This window comes from Lycium ferocissimum, chromosome 11 (genome assembly GCF_029784015.1).
Source record: "Lycium ferocissimum isolate CSIRO_LF1 chromosome 11, AGI_CSIRO_Lferr_CH_V1, whole genome shotgun sequence".
NCBI classification, from domain to species: Eukaryota; Viridiplantae; Streptophyta; class Magnoliopsida; order Solanales; family Solanaceae; genus Lycium; species Lycium ferocissimum.
In genome coordinates, this window is record NC_081352.1 from 7578532 (window position 1) to 7605474 (window position 26943).

Genomic DNA, 26943 nt, shown 5'->3' on the forward strand with positions numbered 1-26943 from the left:
CTTCATTATGGAACATTCATAAGTAACCTGCCTCACCATGAAGGAACAAGCATAAGGTGAGTGTATATGATGATCAACATCAATGGCCTATGGATAGCTTCATTAACTTAATTGGAACATCATATCATAGACTATAGCATCTCTAGACTTAGCTTGTCACTATCGTTATCATAATCGTATAATATCTCTTATCTCGTGTGTCTATTGATGAACAAGGACTCATAGTCTTCTTGAAGATGGAACATTCATAATAAAAGAGAAAATTCATGCCATAGGACTCATGACTTAGAAAGAAAGGACTAGCCTCACATACCTTTGTCGTTTAACTACTCTATTGCTTGCTCGTCCTCCTTTAATGCTCACGTCTTTACCTTCAAGAGAGTTTATATCGTCATTAGCTAGGCAATTACAAGAACGTGCTTTTTAAGGCTAAAGAAAATTGGGCATCATTTCCTTTATTTATACTACTTCCGCCATATTCCATATCAACTCTCAACATTCATAACAACAATCACAGTATTAGTAACAACAATCGTCATTCATTTACATTATTCGCATTTTACAATTTCACTCCAATTCTCCATAATCATGGCCAAATTCCATTATCGTATTTTTTCATATATAATACTCATTCCATGTTCTAAATATCATTTATAACGTGTTTATAATCTCAACGTATCCGTTTTCATGATTCCAACCAACTACTACTCAACAATGGCACTATTCACACATTTATGACCCATTTTCTATACTCTTCTACAATCCTAGTGTTCCAACTTATTAATACTTCAAAAATAACATGGAAAGATCATGAAATACACCTTAGATGATGGATAAACAAGCCTATAATGGTGATATACCTTTTTCACCAAAACCCTATTTCACCTTTCTTGAGATTTCTTGAGTTGGATGACTTTAATGAGGTTTCCTTCACTTGATTCACTTGATTTCTTGTTGTTGATCTTTGGTTCCCTTTGTTTTCTTATGGATGAAATATAGAGAAGGTTCTAGAGGTCTTGAGAGATGGAAGAGGTTGGTGGAAATGAAATAAATGAACTAGCATCACATATAAAGACTTAGAACATTTCAGTCGTCGGGACTTCCACGGGCTGTTCCACGGTCCGTGGATCATGGTGTTGGCCATGAAACTAGTCGTGGTTCATGACCAGCCAGCCATCTTCTCTGCTAGCTATTCCACTGACACATCCACGGTCCGTGGAACAGTATATGGTCCGTGGAACCTTGGCCGTGGAACTCACAGTTCCATCGAAGTTGTTCCCGTCATTTCGTTTGATCTCCAATCCTTATGGAACCTTCTTAACACTTGTTTATCACTTCATTAGCAATATAAGAGATGTTATAACTTTTCTCCAAACATCCTTAAGACATCATTAACTCAATACTCATAATTTTTGCCCGACACACTCAACTTATAACTCGCTTTCCCTAACAACTTTCTTTCCTTAACTCGAATGTCTTTGAAACTCTCAATTAGTACCATTACAGACCATTTATTACTTATACAAATCTCGTATACATCATGTCCTTCGTGAGTCTATTCACTGTATGCTAAGGGAAAAAAATTTCGAGGTGTAACAAGATTGAGGCTGTGAGAGGTTGGGCGAGACCCACTACTGTTACCGTGATTCGTAGTTTTGTGGGTTTGGCTAGTTATTACCATTTCTTTGTGAAGGGTTTCTTGCTATTGCTTCATCCTTGACTAGATTGACTCAGAAGGATGTTCCTTTTCAGTGGGCAGATGATTGTAAGGAGAGCTTTCAAAAGCTCAAGCTTTTTTCGACTACAACCCCCATCTTAGCATTACCTGTGGAGGGTAAGGATTTGGCTGTCTATTGTGATACCTCCCGTACGGGGCTTGGTCTTTGTCTTGGGTACGGAAGAGAGGATAGCATATTCTTCCTTTCAGTTGAAGGTTCATGAGGAGTATTACCCTACCCATGATTTGGAGTTATTAGCTGTGGTCTTCACTTTGAAGATTTGGTGGCATTATTTGTATGGTGTTCATTATGAGGTTTTCACCGATCACCATAGTCTTCGGCATGTTTTCACCCAGAGAGATCTTAATTCCAGGCAGCGCCGATGGATGGAGCTCCTGAAGGACTATGACATATGTATTCTGTACTATCCAGGGAAAGCCAATGTGGTAGCTGATGCCTTGAGTTGCAAGGCAGTGAGTATGGGAAGTTTAGCTCGATTGATTATTTTCGAGCATCCGTTAGCCATGGGGGTTCAGACTCTGGCCAACAGTTTCGTTCGTCTTGATATTTCAGCCCTGGCCAGGATTTTGGATTCTATAGAGGCGAGGTCATCTTTTGGGATTGGATCAGGACTCATTAGTTTGAGGGTACTCAGTTGAGCAAGATTCGAGATAGAGTTCTGAGAGGTGAGTCAAAGAAAGCCGTGATTGATTCTGAGGGCATTCCGAGGATTAGAGGTTGTGTGTGTGTTCCTCATATTGGTGATTTAATTCAATTGATCTGGTCTGAGGCTTATAGTTCTCGCTATTCCATTCATCCGAGGGTGAGTAAGATGTACCGTGATTTGAGACAACACTATTGGTGGTGTCGGATGAAGAGAGATATTGTTGATTATGTGGCTAAGTGTGAGAATTGTCAGCAGGTAAAGTATGAGCATCAGCAAACTGGTGGGGTGATTCAGATGATGCCCATTCCCGAGTGGAAGTGGGAGAGGATTACCATGGATTTTTGTCACGGGTCTTCCGAAGATCCTTGGCAAGTTTGATTCTATTTGGGTGATAGTTGATCAGTTGACTAAGTCCGCTCACTTTATTCTAGTTCAAGTTTCCTATATCGCGGAGAAGTTAGCTAAGATGTAAATTCGGGATATTATGAGATTGCAAGGGGTCCCTATTTCTATCGTATCTGATCAGGGTACTATTTTTACTTCCCATTTCTGAATGGCGTTTCATGAGGTGTTGGGCACCCGATTAGATCTTAGTACAACCTTTCATCCCCATACCGATGGCCAGTCCGGGCGGACCATTCAAGTGCTCGAGGACATGTTGAGAGCATGTGTTATTGATTTTGGTGGTCATTGGGATCAACGCTTGCCATTGGTGGAGTTTGCGCACAATAAAAGTTATCATTCGAGTATTAGTATGGCTCCTTTTGAGGCTTTGTATGGTCGGAGATGTAGATCTCTGATTGGTTGGTTTGATGGGTTCAAGGCTCGACCATGGAGTACAGATTTGTTGATAGAGTCCCTTGATAGAGTGCTAGTTATTCGGGCCAAGCTTTTGGCAGCTCAGAGTCGGCAAAAGATGTATGCGGACCGAAAGGTCCGGGATTTGGAGTTTGTTATTGGTGACCAGGTTCTATTAAAGGTTTCACCCATGAAAGGTGTTATGAGTTTTGGTAAGAGGGGCAAGTTGAGCCCCAGGTATATTGGCCCGTTTGAGATCATTGACCGTATGGGTGATGTAGCTTATGAGTTGGCATTGCCGTCAGGCTTGGCGGGAGTTCATCCTATTTTTCGTGTTTCAATGCTGAAGAAGTACCATGCCGATGGTACCTACATTGATCATTGACATCCTATATTGCTTGATGAGAATATGACTTATGATGAGGAGCCTATCGCGATCCTGCATAGGCAAGTTCAAAAGTTGAGGTCGAAGGAGATTGCTTCTAAAGGTGCAATGGAAGCACCATCCTGTTGAGGAGGCTACTTGGAAGACCGATTCTAACATGTGTAGTCGATATCCTCAGTTATTTACTAATTCAGGTATTCCCCCACTTCTTTTCTTTTCTTCGCTCGAGGACGAACGACGGTTCAATTGGTATCTGATCTAACGACCCGTTTGGTCGTTACAGTCCTTTTCGTATTTTCTCCCTTTACCGAGTGTTGATTAGCTTATTTTTTAACCAAGGAGACCGTTGGCTTGCTTCCTGAGGTGTCTAGACCGAATTCGGGCAACCTTTGTGAAATATAGGCTTAAAGTGAAAAATAGTTGACCCAAAGTTGACTTTTGGGTAAACGGATCTTTTTCAGAATTTCTTCAATTTCAAGAGGTCGAGATGGTCATTTAGAACATATGTGTGTATTTGGTTTGGTTCCCAATGCACTCGGATGCATTTTAGGACTAGGGTTGGGAAATTGGAATTAAGGCATCGGGCGTTGACTCAGTCAACGAGAACTCCATTGGGAATTCCAAGGCCACGAGTGCGTTCGTAGCGTGCTTTTACGTGTGTCTATGTGTATATATGAGCAGATGGCCTCGGGAACTAGTCAAAAAATCGGATAAATTGGTGAAACTTGGTAAGTTTTTTGTGTCACCCGCTTTGATGGTACCAGCACTGCGGCAGCGGTACCGCTGGAGCGGTAGCCCTACCGCTAGAGCAGTCCAAGGCTTTTTCCTTGACCACTGAAGCGGTCAACTGACCGCTGAAGCGGCACCACTGGGGCCGTCTCAATGACGCTAAAGCGGGTGATGGGCAGTTGGTAAAATTAATGAAGTGTTAAAAGCCCTTAGTCCCTCATTATTTCCCATTTCGAAATTAGAGCTTTGGGGAATAGTTCTTGGAGATATTTTGAAGATATTCTTGGAGGTAAACCTTGCTTGATGGTTTACACTTCCTTTAATCATAATCGTCTTAGATTCCCCCTTCCCTTTAACAATCCCTTAGTGATGGAAGTTGAAAGACGATTTTGATGAACATTTTCCCTAAGCTTATTAATGATAAATTGATGGGGTTTATGTTAGAATTTGATGAATCTAAGCTTGTTAATCATATATCTTTCATTTCTATTATTGAATTTCAAAATCAAAGAGTTAGGGTTTATACTCAATTTGCGGTTTTCCTTGTAATAAGAAATTAGGGTAATCCTTGAGTTTAATCTGCAATTAGTGGTTGGGTTATGATTACCTAGTACTTAATTTGACATTTTGCTTCCGAATTTTCCGTTTTGCCCTTGTGGGCCCGTTTTCCCAATTTCTAGGGTTAGAATTGCCCTAAATTGAATAGTAGCAATATTTGTATCATTCTTCAGGATTTCTAATCTAAAATTCGATTATGCTTAGATAACTTTTGTTCTGAGGTTCAGCGGCAAGGCAAGGCAAATAAGTGAGTTGTTGGTGTTGCGGTTCGGCCATCCAGGTAGGTTATTGCTTACCATGGTGAGACTTCGTATAGTGAAGCACATACTTAGATTATATTGTCGGAGATAGCGTGTGAACCTTTGGGTATGAACTCGGGTTGGATATTGCCTTAGGTTGGGCCCTGTTTTATATTGGGGCTAGCCACCCCGTTGTGAATGATTTGATTGTTCTATTGTGCCGGCTTGATGCCATGAGTTTTTAATAGATATCGGATTCTGTTTTATCATCTTGATTATGATATAGTTTGCATACCCACTATTGGTACTTGTGATTCGGTTATATTGTTGGCGTACCCACTGTTGGTACTTGTAATTCGGTTAAATTGTTGGCGTACCAACTGTTGGTACTTGTGATTTGGATATATTGTTAGAGTACCCACTGTTGGTACTTGTGATATTGAGCATGATTATTGATATTGCTTCATGCATTGCACGCACTCTTATTTTCATGATACACTATTGTGATACTGTTGATACTTGATAAAACTCTTTTACTTGAGTGACGTGAGATGGACGATGTCTGATGTTAGTTTAGGAATCGTTGATAGAGTGAAATTGATACTTGATAAAACTCTTTTACTTGAGTGACGTGAGATGGCCGATGTTCGATGATTAATTACGGAATCATTGATTGCATGGCGATGTCTGATGTTAGTTTCTAAATCATTGATAGTGCATGGACTCCGCGGGTCCCCCAGAGTGGTGCCGGTGAGAAACCCCGTGGGTAAAGATTCGGGGTCCCGTCATCTGTTGGGCAAAGATATGGGACAAGTGGCACTAAGACTTCACGAGTCACACTGAGTTGTGCTACCGAGACGTCGATATTTCCTTCCGGAGTACATGTGTACACCGCATTTGCATGGGATTGAATTGCATTCATACTCTATGGCATTTCATTGCAATATTAGATCGATTTGAGATGATTTTGGTGCTATACTTGTTATGTTGGATTCGGATTTGATATATTCAGACATGGCACATTTAGGATTAGATGCTTACTTAGGCAACGACGTGTACTTGGATTTGATTACATTTGGCTTATACTCGTTGGTTTATCTGTTTATCTGCTTTATTATCTTGATTGCGTTAGCTATGCTTAGTCGGCCGATGATGCCTACCAGTACTGACCTGCACTTACTGCAATCCTTTATGAATGCAGAGTATCAGGTCGGATCCACTCCCGTGACGTGTGGCTGATAGTCACTTCAGCTTTCTCGTCGAGTTTCCAGGTTGAGCATGGCCATCCGCTGCCTTGAAGACTTTTCTATCTTTATGTCTTGTTCTATTCAAAGACATAGACAGTTCATGTGTTAGTGTCACGCCCGAAAACCCACCCTGGACGTAACAGTCATCCGATGCTATAAACAACACCGGACGCACCTTATAAAATAATTAAACATTAAGTTCCTTTTTAATAATCTTTCCTTATTAAATTAAACAAAGTTATAAGTAACTGCATTTATGAGGATCAAATTATGAAATAAAATCAGCGAAAGTCTAATATAAGTAAATAGTCATAAACGTGGCAAACACCCATTAAGTCGTACGAGACTTTGACAAACTACCCACAATTCTGACAACTATTTATGGAGCTTCTAAGAGACACAACAATAATCTAACTTCGGGACGCAGCCCGAAAATCTAGAATAATAAATGAAACAGGAAGTGTCCCACGAACAAGGGTGTGGGCTCACCAACTCAACAGCAGCAGCAAGTTCTCCTAAGCATCGAGAGTATCGTGAACCTGCTTTTCGCCGTTACCTAGCATACCATAAAAAACAACAATAGTATGCCTGAGTACTTTCGTACTCAGTGAGTGCCTCGGGGACAGCAAGTAACATAAAAATAAAATACAATAATACATAAAGAAATCAGTTTTGTAAAGATAGTATAAAAACAATCATTGTACTTTATGATTCTTAATATCATTTGTTAAATAGTTTACAAAGCCATTAATCAATATAAAAACAGTTATTCAGCTTGTGTATCTCAATAAGAATTATCAAAACCTATTATAAATTCTTTTGTCATTTTACAACTTGCAATTATGCCTTTCAAATTGATCATGATTGTCAACAACAGTTCCATGAGAGAATAAGAATATCACACATGCCAATACAGGCCCAAGAATCAATCACATCGAAGGGATGACCGTAGAGGTTCCCTAAACACAGCGCACCACACTGGAATATGTAATTCTCTGTGGCTATCCTTCCTCCCGAATAGCTAGGCATAAACCACAGTCCGGGTAGCGAACCCGATAGTGGCCACTCTTCTTCCCGAATGGCTAGGCAATTACCACACTCGGATTCATAGTGGCTACCCTTCCTCCCGAGTAGCTATGCCAAGCACAACAACAAAGTTCATAGCATAGAAGCCGATTCACAATTTGTCTCAAAGTAGCCACACTATCAAATAGCATTAAAGTTCATTATGCCATTACGAAAATCCATAATTTCATAGATAATCTTGAAAACGTTTCCACTTCTTTAAATAAGATTCCTTTGTCATAGTTCCTTTGTAAAATCATCAATACCAATAATTAACTGTCACACCCCAATCTTGATCAGGGTGTGATGGGCACCCGACCCCGTAACCGGAGCCGAGCGAACCCGCTGTCCCTTACTACGTACTTAAATTTTTTTTTTGAACCTCTAAGTCAAGTATATACAATAAGATAACTAAAACCCTCTTTTATTGCTTTTAAATCGAGTAAAACTTGTAACTGTACAAACTTGTATTATAATACAAACTGACTCCCGAAACCCACGACTCGTCCGCAAAGTCTCTATCCGTAATCGTGAACCCCGGCACTCGTACTCGACTCCCCACACTCCAGGCCAAATGGAGCTTGCCAACTTCGCTGGAACATCTTTTATATTAACTTCGATCCGTCTGGGTGTACCTGCGCGGCATGAACGCAGCCCCCGAAGAAGAGGGGTCAGTACGAGCATTGTACTGAGTATGTAAGACATGAATAGTAATGACATAGTGAGGGCCGTAGAACATATCATGTAAAAAGAGTGTTCTGTACCTATGAGACATATCATAGAAAAACTGTAGCCTGTGTATGAGTAGTATCTGTATGGAAACGTAGACCGTACCATAGAATAAAAGAGTAACCTGTACATACTAGTGCCCTTGGGCAGATGCTGTGCTTTCTTGGCTTTCTTTACTCATATATATATATATATACATAAAAAAATAGAATATATAATATTGCCGAGCGTCGGCACCGATCCATTTAACCATAATATGCACATCCCGCGTCCGGCATCCCGCGTCCGGACGATATCATGTGCCATACTCCAACCGATCGTGGATATGCGTATATAACGCTCTGCCCTTAACTCCATTCTCCCCGTAGATATATCGGCGTCTATAGCGCCCTGGCTCTTTCATCATATATATATGTTCATATCACATACATATATCAGCGTCTATAGCGCTCTGATTTCTTTTGTCACATGCACATACTTATATCGTGTATATATATATATCAGCGTCTATAGCGCTCTGATTCTGCTATCATATACATATACTTATATCATGTGTATTTATCAGCGTCTATATAGCGCTCTGATTCGGTTATCATATACATATACGTATGTCGGGTACACACATCAATCGGGGTCACAAGGCATAATTCCAGGTATTTAGAGTCCTTAGAATAGTCGTTACCTATAATAGACTTGGGATATCCAGATATAGTTTAACATTTCCATATTTTCATTTTTATAACAGAACATATCGTCAACATATCTATCGTAGGCATTTTCTCATTTTTAACTCCATCGTTGTCACTATAAGATCACGTTCATCACGGATACACTTGCACTAGGATGATACTGTACTTATCGTTTAACAATCAGGACAAGAGTCAAGGATTTCCTTAGGATTCTACTCCAAAACAAGCCAAATAAAACAATAAGGAAATTCCGGGAGCAATGGGCCCGCCTCGGGTCAAATGAGGCGGCGCACACAATTTACGTGTAAGACGTTTCATGACATTACTAATGAGAGTTCTAAGGTAATCGGGTCTCATTTATGCAAGTTCTAGAGGTCTAAGAAGCTTTCCAACATTTCGCACCATTTCTAGTTCAATTTTACTGAATGAATAGTAGCGAATTTCAATCTTGGATTTCTAGAGTTAGGAAAGTCCCCGAGGCGCGAAATCAAGCCTATACGTCTAAGACATGCCAAGAAAGGAAAGTGAAGTCTTACATACCTCTTTCCGCTCCTTCGCTACTCCAAATTCAAGTTCCAAGTTCGCTGTAATCTACAACTTGGTCGTGTTTACCAAATGTTGGTTAGAACCTTTAGAGGTCAAATCTTGAATTGACACTTGCCTACGGAAATTTTGACAAAGATTTCCGTAAATATACCATGCCACCAAGTTTAAATTGGCCGATTCCAATCAACAACAACCCCGGAATTCAACCCGGCCAAACTATCAACAATAATGCCAATATTCATATCAACCATTTCAAGAATCAACCCAAAGTACATTCTAACAATTCAATCAACATACTACTTCCTTCAAGATCTTTTAACTCCCATAAGAACAATAACAACTTAATAATTTACACCTTAACAACATCACATTAACAACATTGTATTCCTATTCATGCAAGAACATCATACTCCATTTACATAATCTTCCAAAACAAGCTTCCAACTTGAGTTATTTAACCTTCATTTTCATCACCTAATCCACAACAAACAACAACCAAATATTACATAAAATTGATTTAACATGGCAGCCCCCCACACGGCCTAATCTTCAACATGCATAATTTCCATGAAGTCCATTCATTTCAACATGCCAAACATACACAAACCATTTATAATACATACTCCAAACATGCTAAATAAGTTAATTTTTCACTTCTATATTATACTACATATACACGGCCACAACCTCTATTCCACCACTTCATGAATTTCATCCGTTTCAACATAGCACAACACACACAACCATCCATAAAACATGTAGAAAAGGATAGAATCTTACCTTATCCACCAACTTCCTTTTCTCGGCTAGAAGTTGTCCTAGCAACAACGAAAGATTTTCTCGTTCCAACAACTACTCCACGTCGACGAGGACCTTCTAATTAGTAGGAAACCATGGAGGGAACAATTTTTTTGATCAACTCCAAGGGGGCTGGTTCGGCCAGCCCCTCTCTTCTTGGCCGTCCTTCTCCTTCTTTTCTCTTCTCCTCTTTCTCTTGATTTTTCTAGAATGAAAATGGCAAGTTGTCTTGCCTTTCAAGACTTCACATATATATATATATATAATTGCATGCACATGGCCGGTCATGTGCATGCTCTTCCTCTTTTTTTTTCTTTTTTTTTTTTCTACACTTTTCTTCAATTTTCTAGATTTTTCTTTAAATTCCAAAAGATGAATGATTCCTTGACTTAGTCAACCTTTGGCCACATATGCATGTCTTTCATTATAAAATAACACATGGCCTCTCATTTTCCTTATTCTAAGTTTGCCCTTAAATTTCCATGACAATAATATTTGCAAGTGACTCGCGCATTCAACAAAACCGGAAACTATCCTTGTCCTTAACGTTCCGCCATTAACTCGGACTATCCAAATGTGCAAAAAAAATGCGAGGTGTAACATCCTTCCCCCCTTTTGGAACATTCGTCCTCGAATGTTCAACTAGTCTTACAGGGTCGCATAAGCACCTCGGGGAGCTCCCTTTTCAAAGTTATTTCCATCCTTTATATTAGCTCTTAAGCTATCCAATACCGTTTTCTTTGTCATACTCTTTCTCTTCATATACGTCCATTTTCTGGCGTCGCACTACTCAAAGTTTGTGCGAACTTCTCATATTACCTTAAACATTATCCGGACTTCTATCCACTCATTGTCGGTTTCCCCGACCTTACTAATTCACTTCAGTAAAGGGTCTCCTTGGCAGCTCAAGCGTTCATATCGAATACGCTACCGTATCGACTGTCTATATCTTATCCTTACATTCCTCTCACCCGCTTCCCCCCTTTTTGGGGTGTACCAACACCATCATCCATTTATACTTCGTCTCATATCCTTATTCCCAATCTCAATCTATAGTGGAATAATAATAACTTACTTTGCAACACTTGTACCATTTACTCTTGCTGTCACTCAAACTTCGGTACCCTTACTCAATTAATGCCTTTTGTATCGTAACTTCAGTCGTTGGGATTCACGCGTCCACCAATACCATCATATTTGGGATATCCTACGCCTTCACATACACATATATTCAATTACTACTAACTAGCCCACAAAATACGTCCAAACGCTGTTCAAGCCTATCCTAATTCTCAGGGTTGTGAAGTACCTCCTGTCCCCTCACCGAGGTAGTTTGCCCCGTCTTACGCATCTTCTTATAGTCCCCAACCATTCTGTATATCCTAATTTTCCTTAGGCTAACCCAACTTCTCATTTGTCTCATCCGTCCGAATATGTTGAATTTCTTGTAAACTTCCTGTGGGGTCACCCATCCTAGAATTACTCCCACCGAGCACGCTTAACCTCGAAACTTTGCGGGATTTGGTACCTTAACACTCATATCTTCGCGTCCGCTTTCTCACATGGCCTTTATTACCGTTCCCAAAGCCGCCGAAGCCTTACAGCTTTCGAAACGTTTTCGTATCACGTCCTTTTCTTTTACAATGACCGTTTTTGCACTTTTTCTCTTTCTCGGGGTTCTACCTTCCGCCCGCATGTATGACTATTTCCTGTCTGGCGCCCAGCTCCACACAACAGAACAAGTATATCAGTCCCATCTTACCTTTTCTGACTTTCCATATCATCATTCGCCTTTTTCCGCCAATACTGGGCGCCTACGGAAATCAACGATTAATATAATGAATCTTACTTCCTATGACTTGGCTCTATCGCACGATCTCAGACAGAAAGAAGGTCAACCATTCCTAAATGCCCCGTAGCTTCCTGTTTATAAATGTGGCCGGCTTCACACCATAAACAGGACACTACCGGACACGACTTTGCAGACAACCCTTAGACCGACCTGTTTCGATACCACTTTGTCACACCCCAATCTTGATCAGGGTGTGATGGGCACCCGACCCCGTAACCGGAGCCGAGCGAACCCGCTGTCCCTTACTACGTACTTAAATTATTATTTTTTGAACCTCTAAGTCAAGTATATACAATAAGATAACTAAAACCCTCTTTTATTGCTTTTAAATCAAGTAAAACTTGTAACTGTACAAACTTGTATTATAATACAAACTGACTCCCGAAACCCACGACTCTGTCTGCAAAGTCTCTATCTGTAATCAGGAACCCTGGCACCTGTACTCTGACTCGGCTACATTTCAAGAATCAACCCAAAGTACATTCTAACAATTCAATCAACATACTACTTCCTTCAAGATCTTTTAACTCCCATAAGAACAATAACAACTTAATAATTTACACCTTAACAACATCACATTAACAACATTGTATTCCTATTCATGCAAGAACATCATACTCCATTTACATAATCTTCCAAAACAAGCTTCCAACTTGAGTTATTTAACCTTCATTTTCATCACCTAATCCACAACAAACAACAACCAAATATTACATAAAATTGATTTAACATGGCAGCCCCCCACACGGCCTAATCTTCAACATGCATAATTTCCATGAAGTCCATTCATTTCAACATGCCAAACATACACAAACCATTTATAATACATACTCCAAACATGCTAAATAAGTTAATTTTTCACTTCTATATTATACTACATATACACGGCCACAACCTCTATTCCACCACTTCATGAATTTCATCCATTTCAACATAGCACAACACACACAACCATCCATAAAACATGTAGAAAAGGATAGAATCTTACCTTATCCACCAACTTCCTTTTTCTCGGCTAGAAGTTGTCCTAGCAACAACGAAAGATTTTCTCGTTCCAACAACTACTCCACGTCGACGAGGACCTTCTAATTAGTAGGAAACCATGGATGGAACAATTTTTTTTGATCAACTCCAAGGAGGCTGGTTCGGCCAGCCCCTCTCTTCTTGGCCGTCCTTCTCCTTCTTTTCTCTTCTCCTCTTTCTCTTGATTTTTCTAAAATGAAAATGGCAAGTTGTCTTGCCTTTCAAGACTTCACATATATATATATATATAAATTGCATGCACATGGCCGGTCATGTGCATGCTCCTCCTCTTTTTTTTTTTTTTTTTTTTTACACTTTTCTTCAATTTTCTAGATTTTTCTTTAAATTCCAAAAGATGAATGATTCCTTGACTTAGTCAACCTTTGGCCACATATGCATGTCTTGCATTATAAAATAACACATGGCCTCTCATTTTCCTTATTCCAAGTTTGCCCTTAAATTTCCATGACAATAATATTTGCAAGCGACTCGCGCATTCAACAAAACCGGAAACTATCCTTGTCCTTAACGTTCCGCCATTAACTCGGACTATCCAAATGTGCAAAAAAAATGCGAGGTGTAACATTAACCATCATCACTGATCATCTCTTATAGAAGAAAACGATTATGATTTCATATACATATATAGAGGATAATACAATCAAGGTTTAATGTGGGCTTGTCCCCTCACGCACATTAACCATTAATCCAAACATGTAATGAATTTCAAGAGTGTAAAACCAATTCATCATATCATTCAAAACATGCTTTTATAAAGAATCAATCTTTTAAGAGAGTTTGCAAAAGAAACATATAAATTACCTTTATATTCAAAAAGAATTTTATTTTTAAAGATACATACCTTAATACCTTAAACAACGTTTAACAATTAACTTTCCTAATGAAGAAAACCCAAACCCTAGCTTGAATCACTTTGGGAAGAATTATACTGCAAACCTTAGGTTTTGGTCACAAGAATCATGTTAAGAATCATGGGTTTGATGTTAGAATGGATTAGTAATGTTAAGGGTGTCCTTACCTTTCATTTGATGACTTGAAGGAATGATTTTCGTCCTTAGCGTTTGCCAGAATGAAAAAAAAAATGGGAACAAAATAAGATCATACCCATTTTAAACCAAATTTTCTGCCAGAAACGGTGAAAGTACGGCCACAAAGTACGTCTCGTACTTGTAAACCGTACGTTGGGTGCCAAAAACAGTGAGGAATGGAAGAAGTACGGCCTAAAAGGATGTCCCACACTTTCTGGGTGTACTTTGGGCGAAATTTTTAACTTTTGCGTCCTTTAGTAAAACGGACATAACCTTTTGTACATAACTTTTCTTGGGCTGGGCGACCTACCATTGGAAAGCTATTTCAAATATCTACAACTTTTAGTAAGAAAGTTTTTCCAAATTCGCAACAAATTTTCATGAAAATAGCCCAGAAAACAGACCTACCAAAACTTAGGCGAATTTAAGAGCCCTTAAGAACTTCAATTGTTGGTTTGACTTCAAAACGACCATCTTCCACCCGAATTCATCAACAATGGATTCATATAGATATATTATCATCTTAACACTAGATTTTTACACATTCACACCTAGTTCAAGTTTACGGGGTGTTACATTATCCCCCCCTTAAGATCATTCGTCCCCGAATGAAAGTCATGGCCAGGATTCTTTACTAAACCTCAAATTTCAGAATTTCAAGAGTTCTTCTAGCAAGGAGAAACATCCTCAGAGATAACATACGACTAACCATGTAACGGATGCATCATTCAAGCCTAAACGCAATTGTGAGATTTATACTTCACTCTAATCTTTCAAAGGAAAACACATCTGAAAGGTTCAAAGACATACATGTAGTAGGGAATAATTCAAGGTAACACGACTTAAGTAACACTACAACAACTAGATAGAATTACGCCCCTTTCGAGTTCATCCCGCAAGTCTTAAGATACGACATAATTAAGTCTACCCCGATGTTTTAACAATATCACTTTTTCACTCTATAACGGGTCCATCAGCAAATTCAAGCCTAATTATTTTTGATTGACAATCTAGAGTTTCATAACACTCGGAAAACTAGTCTATCCCCAAAAATCACATCAAACCTCACAATTTCTAATTCAAACACATCAAAAAATAATCTCACAGCCCTTAAGTAGAACGACGTAGTCTCTAGATATTCTAGAAGTGATAACAAGGACACTAGCAGGGGTATTAATAGAAAAAGGGTGCCTACAATTGTTCGGGTTCCCTACCTAAATCAAGGGTAAAGTACAAAGTCACATGAGAAAGATTTCGAACCTGGATCGATCAACGAATACGCATCAAGAGAACAAATAGTGACAATACCTATGACCATAACATCTGAGGCTTCAGCCACCTCCCTATGAGCCAATTCATGAAGTCGAGCTTCCTTTGTATAAATGACCCTAGAAAGGCAAAAATATAACTAACACCCAAATAAGAACAACATAGTTCTCACGGGGATTCTAACAACTAAAACACTCAAGTCTCAACACAAAGTACAGGGGTTTCTACCTTCATCTCACTTTCCCAAGAGTTGGATACCCAAAAGGTTAAACAAGTATATGCTTTGCCTAGGAACTGCACAATATATCAATCTAGACAATATACTCTGACAAGAAGGATAATTCAACAACACATGATTCAAGCCTAACTTACCTTATGCCAAAACTGAGAATAACAAATTAAAGCCTAAATCAACTCCATCATCTTCTTAAATCATTCTTCCACAAGCGGTAGTTCTCCAATTTCAAGACTACAGTATAGTCCTTCCACTAAACATCTAAGCAATATAGATTTTTTAACCCAATAGGAATATAGACTCAATGTGCAATAATTCTTAATTCACTACAAGATACCTTCAATTGTTCCCTTCATCCTAAACTCCAGTACTTGAAATATATCACTAACTTAATTATTCCCCTAAGCTCAACAAGATTTTGTAACAAGGACTACTTCTGTTTCTAATTCTGTCTCAATTTATCAACAACCAAACTCTACAACGACCATATATATACCAAACACCTACAATGCAATTTCTGTTACTATGTACCATCCCTCAAACTACATATTACAACAATGTGCACTCCATAATACCATTTTTCACTTGGTTAGCATCTGCAACAAAAGTTAAAGTCATCTTCATAAGCATGAGTAACAACCACGTCAGAATGATCCTGAAGAAAGTTCAAGATCTACAGCATAATCTAGAATCAAGAAGAATGAAAAACACCTAAAATGTCCTGGTAGTCACACATCCATACAGGTGGCTAGTCTGCATGAAGAGGACTCCACTAGAAAGAGCTCCAAAGACAAATCCTAGGACACTTCTAAACCTAGGCTCTTATACCAAACTTGTTACGCCCTAAAAACCCACTCGACATACTGCATCCGATGCTATAAACAACACCCCAAGCACCTTATAAAATAATTAAACATCAAGTTCCTTTTAATAATCTTTCCTTATTAAATTAAACAAAGTTATAAGTAATCGCATATATGAGGATCACAATTATGAAATAAAATCAGCGAAAGTCTAATATAAGTAAATAGTCATAAACATGGCAAACACCCATTAAGTCGTATGAGACTTTGACAATCTACCCACAATTCTGACAACTATTTATGGAGCTTCTAAGAGACACAACAATCATGTAACTTCGGGACGCAGCCCGAAAATCTAGAATAATAAATGAAACAGGAAGTGTCCCACGAACAAGGGTGTGGGCTCACCAAATCAACAGCAGTAGCAAGTTCTCGTAAGCTTCGAGAGTTTCACGAACCTGCTTTTCTCTGTTACCTAACATACCATCAAAAATAATAATGGTATGCCTGAGTACTTTCGTACTCAGTGAGCACCTCGGGGACAACAAGTAATAGGAAAATAAAATACAATAATACATAAAGAAATCAGTTCTGAAAAGATAGTATAAAAACAGCCATTCCACTTTATGATTCTTAATATCATTTGTTAAACAAAGGTACAAAGCCATTAATCAATATAAAAACAATTATTCAGCCTGTGTATCTCAATAAGAATTATCAAAACCGATTATAAAACCTTTTGTCAAGTTACAACATTCAATTATGCCTTTGAAATTGATCATGATTTTCAACAACAGGTCTATGAGAGAATAAGAATATCACACATGAAAATGCACGCCCAAGAATCAATCACATCGAAGGGATGACCGTAGAGGTTCCCTAAACACAGCGCACTATACCAAAATATGTAATTCTCGATGGCTATCCTTCCTCCCAAATAGCTAGGCATAAACCACACTCCGGGTAGCGAACCCGGTAGTGGCCACTCTTCCTCCCGAATGTCTAGGCAATTACCATACTAGGATCCATAGTGGCTACCCTTCCTCCTGAGTAGCTACGTCGAACAGAACAACAAAGTTCATAGCATAGAAGCCGATTCATAATTTGTCTCAAACTAGCTACACCATCAAATAGCATTAAAGTTCATTATGCCATTACGAAAATCCATAATTTCATAGATAATCTTGAAAACGTTTCCACTTCTTTAAACAAGATTCCTTTGTCATAGTTCCTTTGTAAAATCATCAATACCAATAATTAACCATCATCATTGATCATCTCTTATAGAAGAAAACAATTGTGATTTCATATACATTTATAGAGGATAATACAATCAAGGTTTAATGTGGGCTTGTCCCCTCACGCACATTAAACATTAATCCAAACATGTAAAAGATTTCAAGTGTGTAAAACCAATTCATCATATCATTCAAGAGAGTGCAAAAGAGACATTTAAATTACCTTTATATTCAAAAAGGATTTTATTTTCTAAAGAGACATACGTTAATACGTTAAACAAAGTTTAACAATTCACTTTCCTAATGAAGAACACCCAAACCCTAGCTTGAATCACTTTGGGAAGAATTATGCTGCAAACCCTAGGTTTTGGTCACAAAAATCATGTTAAGAATCATGGGTTTGATGTTAGAATGGATTAGTAATGTTAAGGGTGTCCTTACCCTTGATTTGAAGACTTGGATCAATGATTTTCGTCCTTACGGTTTGGGAGAATGAAAACAAAATGGGAACAAAATAAGACCATACCCATTTTAAACCAAATTTTCTGCCAGAAACGGTGAAAGTACGGCCACAAAGTATGTCCCGTAATTGAAGCCTGTTCTTTTGGTGCCAAAAATAGTGAGGAACGGAAGAAGTACGGCCTAAAAGGATGTCCCGTACTTTTTGGGCGTACTTTGGGCGAAATTTCTAGCTTTTGCGCCCTTCAGTAAAATGGACATAACTTTTTGTAGATAACTTTTCTTAGGCTAGGTGACCTACCATTGGAAAGCTATTTCAAATATCTGAAACTTTCATCAAGGAAGTTTTCCAAATTCGCACCACATTTTCATGAAAATTGCCCCGAAGATAGACCTACTAAAACTTAGGCGAATTTAAGAGCCCTTAAGAACTTAAATTGTTGGTTTCACTTCAAAACGACCATCTTCCACCCGAATTCATCAAGAATGGATTCATATAGATATAATATCATCTTAACACTAGATTTTTACACATTCACACCTGGTTCAAGTTTACGGGGTTGTCACACCCCGACCTCACTAGGGTGTGATGGGCACCCGACCCCGTAACCGGAGCCGAGCGAACCCACTGACTCTTACTACGTACAAATTTTTTTCTACGTCAAGTATGCATACTAAGATTGCTTTGAAATATTCCACTTGTTGCTTTTAAGTCAAATAAAATATTCAACTGCATGTAGACTTGTATCATAGTACAACCGACTCGAATCCCACGATCGTGTCCGCAAAGTCTCTAACTTCAAACAAGACATCATGGCATGGCACGCCGACTCGGCGACACTCCAGGACAATTGGAGTTTGCCAACTTCGAACGTCCTCTATCATGGCTTCTAGTCGTCCTGGGTGTACCGCGCGGTATGAAACGCAGCCCCCGAAGAAGAAGGGGCCGTACGCAGCATTGTACCGAGTATGTAAGGTATGAATAGTAACATAATAGGAGATATAGCTATGAGTAGCAACATAATAAAAGCTGTGCTTATAAGTAATAACAGAATGGGACTGTAGAACATAGCATGTGCCGTAACAAGTAGTCTGTGCATCTGAGTGCCTCTTGCGGCGGAGTCATGCATGCGTACTGTTACTCTTATATGCATCCATAGCCTGTCTGAATCACATAACATCATTAGTCCGCGTCCGGTACAACATTAACCGATATGGGATTTGCCTGAACCAATGCGGGATTTGCCTAAACCAATGCGGGATTTGCCTAAACAAGTGATTTGCCTAAACCAATGTGGAATTTCGTCTCATCATTGGGTTTGCCCCACCACTGGGTTTGCCCCACCATTGGGTTTGCCCCATCATTGGGTTGGCCCCACCATCGGCTTCGCGACGCCTCACCTTGAAGGAACAATTAATTTAAGGCGAGACTAACAATGGAGAGTAACATCATAAAAGAAAAACATGGAACAGGATCGTAAGGCATCGTTCCATGTTCATTGGAATCTTTAAATTAGTCATTATCAACACGTAGAATTGAGAAATCAAGAGATAGTGTCATATTTTCATGTTATCATATTTCATGATAGGAACATATTCTCGTCATATTCAACATAGACATTTTCTCATATTGGACCTCGTCATTCTCATTGAAAAATCATATTCGTCGTCTTAATCGTAAAAGCTTACAAGAATCATAGAACTTAATTTTTGGAGAAAACGAATATTTTTGGAAAACATTTATAGACTTTTAGAAAAGAATTCATGTCTTGAAATCATAACTTATAACTTTTTAAAATAGGAACATTATGGAAGCATTTATCAAGTCTCACGTACAGATCATGCCATAGAAAGAGAAGGGACGAGCCTTAACATACCGCGCGCCTTACTAGCTACGCTTATTCGTCCAACTTGTTAGTCTACATTCAAGAAGATCGACACTATCGTTAGATTTATCGACATATACTTGTCTTAACCTTTCAAGTACATTCACTTATGGTCTGCCGAAATTTCGGCAGCATCTCCCCTGTAAATATACCACCCCCGAGAATATGGCTCGGCCCAATTTATCCATTAACAACAATTCGAGAATTCAACTCGGCCAAACCAACAACAATGCCAACAATCTTACTAACAACATTCCATTCATATTCAATTCAATTCAATTCAATTCAATTCAATTTAATTCACATAATCTTCCAACAACTCAATCAACATTTTACTTTACCCGAAACCTTCCAATTCCACAACAACCATGTATTTCATGATCATTCGTATGCATTAACTTCAACAACAACCTTCATTACACATTACATGATCCATATCGATAACAACTAGAATATCAAATTACATCAATTTACACTAACTTACTAAAACACCTATTTCGACCATAATCACTCCTTACATGTCTTCATGCATTTTCATCCATCTCTATACAATATAACAACAACATAACGATCAAACTACTAAATAAAATTAATTCATCATCTCTACACAACAATTACTCCATTCGGCCAACACTACAACATCCATATTTTTCCATGAATTTTTCCATGTTTTCTATTCATTACCACCACAATCAACACATTACATGAAATGAACTCAATCTTCCACGCAACACAACACATACACACACGGTTCAACCATGCATATACACGGCCACACACATTCACTTCTTCAACACATGAATTTCATTCACTCTTCCATACTTCAACATGCATAACTATCCATAACATATAAAAGAAGATTAATTCTTACCTTCCACTCATCTTCCTTCTTGGCTAGAGTTTGAAGCTTGCTAAAGGAAATGTTTTTCTTGCTCCACTAACTACACCACCTTGCTAGGGACCTTCCAATTAGTAAGGAAATAATTTTTGAACAATTTTTCTCAATCTTTTTGCCCTCACCATATATGGCCGACTAGGCCTTCTATTTTTTTCTCTCTCTTTCTTTCTTTCTTTCTTTCCAACTTCTAGAGCTTTCATGAGAATTATGACTAATAAGTCATATATATATATTCCCCCACTCCTACATATTTATACTTTGGTCCCTCAATTATGACCTCATGTTCCCTCCCTTTCCTTCTCTAGAAAATTCTTCCATTTTCTTTTATTTTCCTAAGTCCAAATGAAGAAGACTAATGTCTTGCCATGCAAGATTTGATCCATATATTTTTTTGTAATTTACACTTGGCCCCCTTTCTTTCTTTTCTAGAATTTTCTTCCTTTTTCTTGAAAGTCAACAAAGAAGACCAAGTTTTTTCTTATGTAAGCTTTGGCCTTTCAAAAATTTTCTTGAACTTTGTGAATGACCGTTTTGCCCTCGGACTTCTACGATATTACCATGGACCATTTTGCGAATTTTTCTCTTTTGCCCTTGGTCTTTTTCAATATTTCCATGCTAGCCATATCCATAAATAATACTCATAACCTACTTATGCATCAAAATGATTTTGGAACATAGTCCTGTCCTTAACTTCTCACCATTATCTCACAGCATCCGAACGTACAAAGTACGGGCTATAACAGGGGTGTTACAGTTAGTATTCCGAATTTGTATTATTCTCCTTTTAGATCCTCTTGTGTTATTCGTACTAGACCCCGGGGGTTTTATTATTATTCCGCGCTATTCTACTAATTGTATATACATATACATACATATATATATATATATATATATATATATATATATATATATATATATATATATATATATATATATATTATATATATATCATAAAACTTACGTATTTATTCTATTACGTTGCTTAATTTCATATATATATATATATATGTATATATATATATATATATGTATGTATATATTATATATATATCATAAAACTTACGTATTTATTCTATTACGTTGCTTAATTTCATTCTTTTATGTAATTATCCTTTGTTGGGTTGAGGGTTCGCTTACCGAGGTGGGAGGTATGTGCCCGTACGGATTTGGAAAAATACGTCGTGACACTATTTCATTATTATCCCTATTTCAAACATTTCTAGAAAATAAGTTTGTGTAAATTTCCTTCCTTGTTTGTTCCCGCATCCACAGAAAAATTCATGAGTTTCCTATACGGTCGACCACTCTTTCTGCATGTGAATTTTTACTGTACACACTTTGGTAGGAAAGAATGCTCATTTTACTTGAAAATCTTTTGTTTTAGCAAAGAGGAAATTCTTTGGGCGATGATTTTTTTTTGAAAACATATATATTTGTAGTAATAAATCTGTAGTAGTGGTATATATATATATATATATATATATATATATATATACACATAGCCTTTTTGAAAATGATATATTTTATGCACAAAATTTTAATATCATGACATTGGTTACTCGAACAAAGTCCTCTATCACTTCTTTTTCGTCTTGATCTTTTCTTGCACTAAAATTTTCAAAGTCCTTTCAAAAAATTTGCACTAGTTTGTATACATCTTTGTACAAAACCGGATTTTGCCATGTCAAAGGAATTTTTGAAACCTTCTCAAAAAAAAATTCCCAGTGCAAGGGTGTGCTTGTTAATTCTGGATCTTATTGCGTCGGAGGAATTTTTGGGATCCTTCTAAAATTTTTGCCCTAATGTAGAATTTCTAATCAGTTCATTGATTTTGAACTTGTATATCAAAGGAATTTTTTAGGCCCTCTCAAAAATTCTGCCCCAGTTTCCATATGGGGTTATCTTTGTCTTTTTTTTGCCAAGGCATCTCTGAGGTTTCTTAGTGTTTATTGGGAATTTTTTTTGGAACAACCAAGCTCGGGAGAGCGCCTACGTATCCCAAGTGGGAATCAGTTCATAACGTAGTTCGGAATAAATATATCGGATTTTTATTGGTGAGACAGAACTCATAAGAGCGCCTACGTATCCCGAATGGGAATAAGGTCATAATGTAGTTCAGCATACATGATTTTTGAATTTTTGGGTTAAAGCGACCGAGCTTGGAAAAGTGCCTACGTATCCCCTTATAAGTATAGGGAATCAGGTCCTCGCGTAGTTCGCACATAATTTTAGATTTGTTTTTTTTTTTTTTTTGGTAAATGCAAAATTACAAATAAAGGAAATGCAAATAAAAGAAACATAAACTATAGAAGCTACAATCTCTGAAGTTGTCTTCTTTCTCACACGTAGTATCTCTTGATGGCGTCTAAATTTAGTGCTCTCGGCCACTCTTGACCGTCCATTTCAGCGAGGACAACTGCTCCTCCTGATAGCACCTTTCGTACCATATAGGGCCCTTGCTAGTTAGGTGCGTGCTTTCCTTTATTTTCTTCTTTCATTCTAGTGCTGACGTCGGGCTCAAGCTGTCTGATTTTTTGCTTAAATGGGGCGAATCCCTCTAGGATTGGCAACCTATAAGCGAAATGTTTGTAGTCAAACCCGGCCTATCAGCGTATGACCAAGCAAAAACATCTTCGTACTCTTTTAACAAATTTTGATACCCTTTTTTTTCATTTTTTGTCAAATGTACACTTATCCTGGTTTCCCGAACCAATTCCTCATTCCCTAGATTAACTGCCTCTGTTTCCTCTAGGTTTGGTGTTGGTCTATTTTCATATTCCTCTTCAACGTCTACCAACCCTTCTAGTTCAGTTATCTCTTCTTCTTGATCGTTGTTTTGTTCGACGTCGTTTTTACTTGTTTCGTAACATATCATTTCATTATTTGTGGCTTTTGTATTATTATTGTAAAGAAAAATAACACGGTTATCAATCATGTAAAAGCAATCTTAATTACTTAATTTTATATATAATTATATATATATATATAGATATAACTATATAGGTAAAGTAAAACAATTTTGTCTTATTGCAAACTTTGAGGCGTTTTCATTAATTGTTTTTAAAAAGAGTGATACAAACTGTGGTCCTGACTCAGAATGGAGCATCGATCCATTTCCATTATTAAGCAACACGTAATAAGGAAACGTAAAAGCATGAAAGGGTGATAAGCCGGGCCTCAAAGCCGAGTTTTGCCGTTTTTCTGAAAGTAAGCATTCTTTCTACTGCAAGTTGAACAACGGGGTAGAAGTCCATGCACTTGACATTTCTCATGGCTCAAAGATGATGAATCTCTAGTGCTTCAAAGCACTCTTCAATGATGGCTGCAAAGTCCTCTTCCCAAAATAACATCCTTAAACCCTCTTCTGGATCTTCGCCGTTGTGACTCAATGGGCATGCTATGAAGGACCGGTATAGATGCGGAAATGGATTTCTTATTCCAGTAGGACCTCTTGGTCCATGTTCTGCTTCTTCTTTTTCTGCCTCACATGGCTCGTATCCTACCCCAAATCGGTATTTCCTATTTTTGACATTCACTGGTTCTTTGATTCCTTGTAAGTTCCTTCCCAGACCATTCCCGGGCTCAAACCTATTTCTTATCATAGCCATGGCAACCATTTTGTAGATCGGTGGCATAGGGATATCTTCATCATTCCTCCTGCGATGTAACATGGCTAATTCAACGGAGTGAAAATCAATATTGCTTGGCAATTTTTCTATGACTGGTACTGAATTGTCCGGATAATTATGGATACTTTATTTATTGCGAATCACAACTTCTTGATCATCCCATATAAATTTGAGAGACTGGTGCAATGAAGATGCCACGACTCCAGCGGCGTGCAACCATGGTCGTCCCAATAATAAGTTGTAGCTCGTTTTGATATCCATGATGATGAACTCCACGACCAACTCTGCGAGACCCATTTGTATATGCAGATATATTTCTCCAATTGGATCACTGGTTGCGCCATCATAAGCTTTTACATTTGTTCGACTCTGGCGGATTTTGCGAATATCATATCCAAACTGTTTCAAAGTCATCACAGGTCATACATTCAACCCAGCTCCTCCATCAATTAACACTTGAGGGATAATCTTGTCCAGGCATTTGACTATTATATGTAAGGCCTTGTTGTGCGTCTTACCCTCTCTTGGTAATTCGTCATCAAAAAATGATAGTCTACGCTTTCATAAAACATACCCTACAATCCTGGCCAATGTTTCACTTGTAGTGTCGGCGGGCACTTGGACTTCAACCAAAGCTTTCATTAAGGCTAAGTGATGTTGAGACGGACTGAGTAATAATGACATTACTGATATCCTGGCAGGAGTCTTATGTAGCTGCTCAACAATCGAATAATCCTTGATTGGCATTTTCCTCCAAAAGTTTTCAGCTTCACCTTTAGTGACTGGTCTTTTCTGAGGATTTTTGCAACGTGGCACTTTGAGTACAGGATCTTTTGGAGCATAACACCTTCTAGACCTGGTCATACCCTGAACCACAGCAGCTACCTCTTTTCCTTTGACCATCATCAGGTGCGGTGGTTTGATCACAAAAGGTGCATTCTTAACTGGCCTTGATGTTTTGAGTACGAACGGCTCATTCTGAATTCCAGCGACTGTTGAGGGATATTTTAGCACGAAGGGCTCTTTCTTGGATATAGCAGATGACTGGGACATCTCAGATTTCCTTGTCATGGGGCGTAACACTTTTTCTTGCTCTTGTAGGGACAATGAGGCGACGGTGCTTTCCAATCCTTCAATATCTGGGCAAAAGATCGCAGGGCTCTTTTCCCATTCATCACCTCTTTCTATCATGTGAATTTGATTCCCTCCATGCTTCGGGAAAGGATTTGTGTCTACATTTGGTGGTGTTGGTTCTAGGATAAGCTCATGATTGTCAATCATATCTTGCAGCTTGTGCCTTAAGTTTATGGAATATTCAATAGTAAGGCCGACTTGGTTAGAATGATAGGTGCAAGTGAAATCTGGCCTGTATGATCGATCCTTGGGGTCAACAGTTTTTAGTGGGACAGCATTCATTCGACCGACATCTCTTAATTTGGCGAACAAACTAGCCCTTGATTCTAGTAAAGAAGTGAATGATCTCGGAGGTTTCTTTTCGGGTGCCTCATAGTTCGCTGGTGGACGCTGGTTTTGGAAAGTCTGGTTTTGTAGAGCTTGGTTATTGGGTGCTGGCATTCGATAATTTGGTCATGGAGCTTGGTTGCTAGGTACTGGTATTTGATAATTTGGTTACGGAGCTTGGTAGCCAGGTTGTGCGTAGCACACAGACATCGGGCTATATTGGGGTGAAGTGGTCATATAGCTGGTTGGTGGAGGTGATTGGTAGTTGTCTAGATTTTTGTGGGTTATCTCTTTTCCTCAGCTTTTTGGGCTAGTAGCTCTAGAAACATAAGCTACATCTTCTTTCTTATTTTTGCCACTCGTAATGCCAGATGCCCCTGCTCTATTTAACACACTGACAATCTTGCCGGTCTTGAGGCCATCTTCGATGTGTTCCCTAACTATGACTAAATCTACAAAGAAGCTCCCTTTCATATTTATCATTTTGTCAAAACAATCAACTTCTTGGTACCGTATAAATGCAGCTACCAGCTTAGCTTCAGTCATAGGTTATAGCACATGCACTGCCTGGTCTCTCCAGCGACTAGCATATTCTCTATAGGTTTCGATTGATTTCTGGCGGATTTTCTCCAATGAGAAGCGATCAGGCATATTTTTCATATTGAAGCGGAATCTCTCCATGATTGAACTTGCCATCTCCTCCCATGTCTTCCATCGACTGATGTCTTGTGAGATGAACCACTCCATAGTTGTTCCGGATAGACTTCGACTGAATAATCTCATGAGCAAAGCTTCATTTCCACCACTCCCGTCCAACTGGTCGCAATAAGCTCTCAAGTAGGCCCTGGGATTACCCAACCCATTTAAGTGGTCAAATTTGGGAATTTTGAAACCTTCAGGCAAACCCAAGTCTAAATGTATGCACAAATCAGAGTATCTCAGCCCCTCTTTCTTTTTAGAGCCGTGTTCTAGT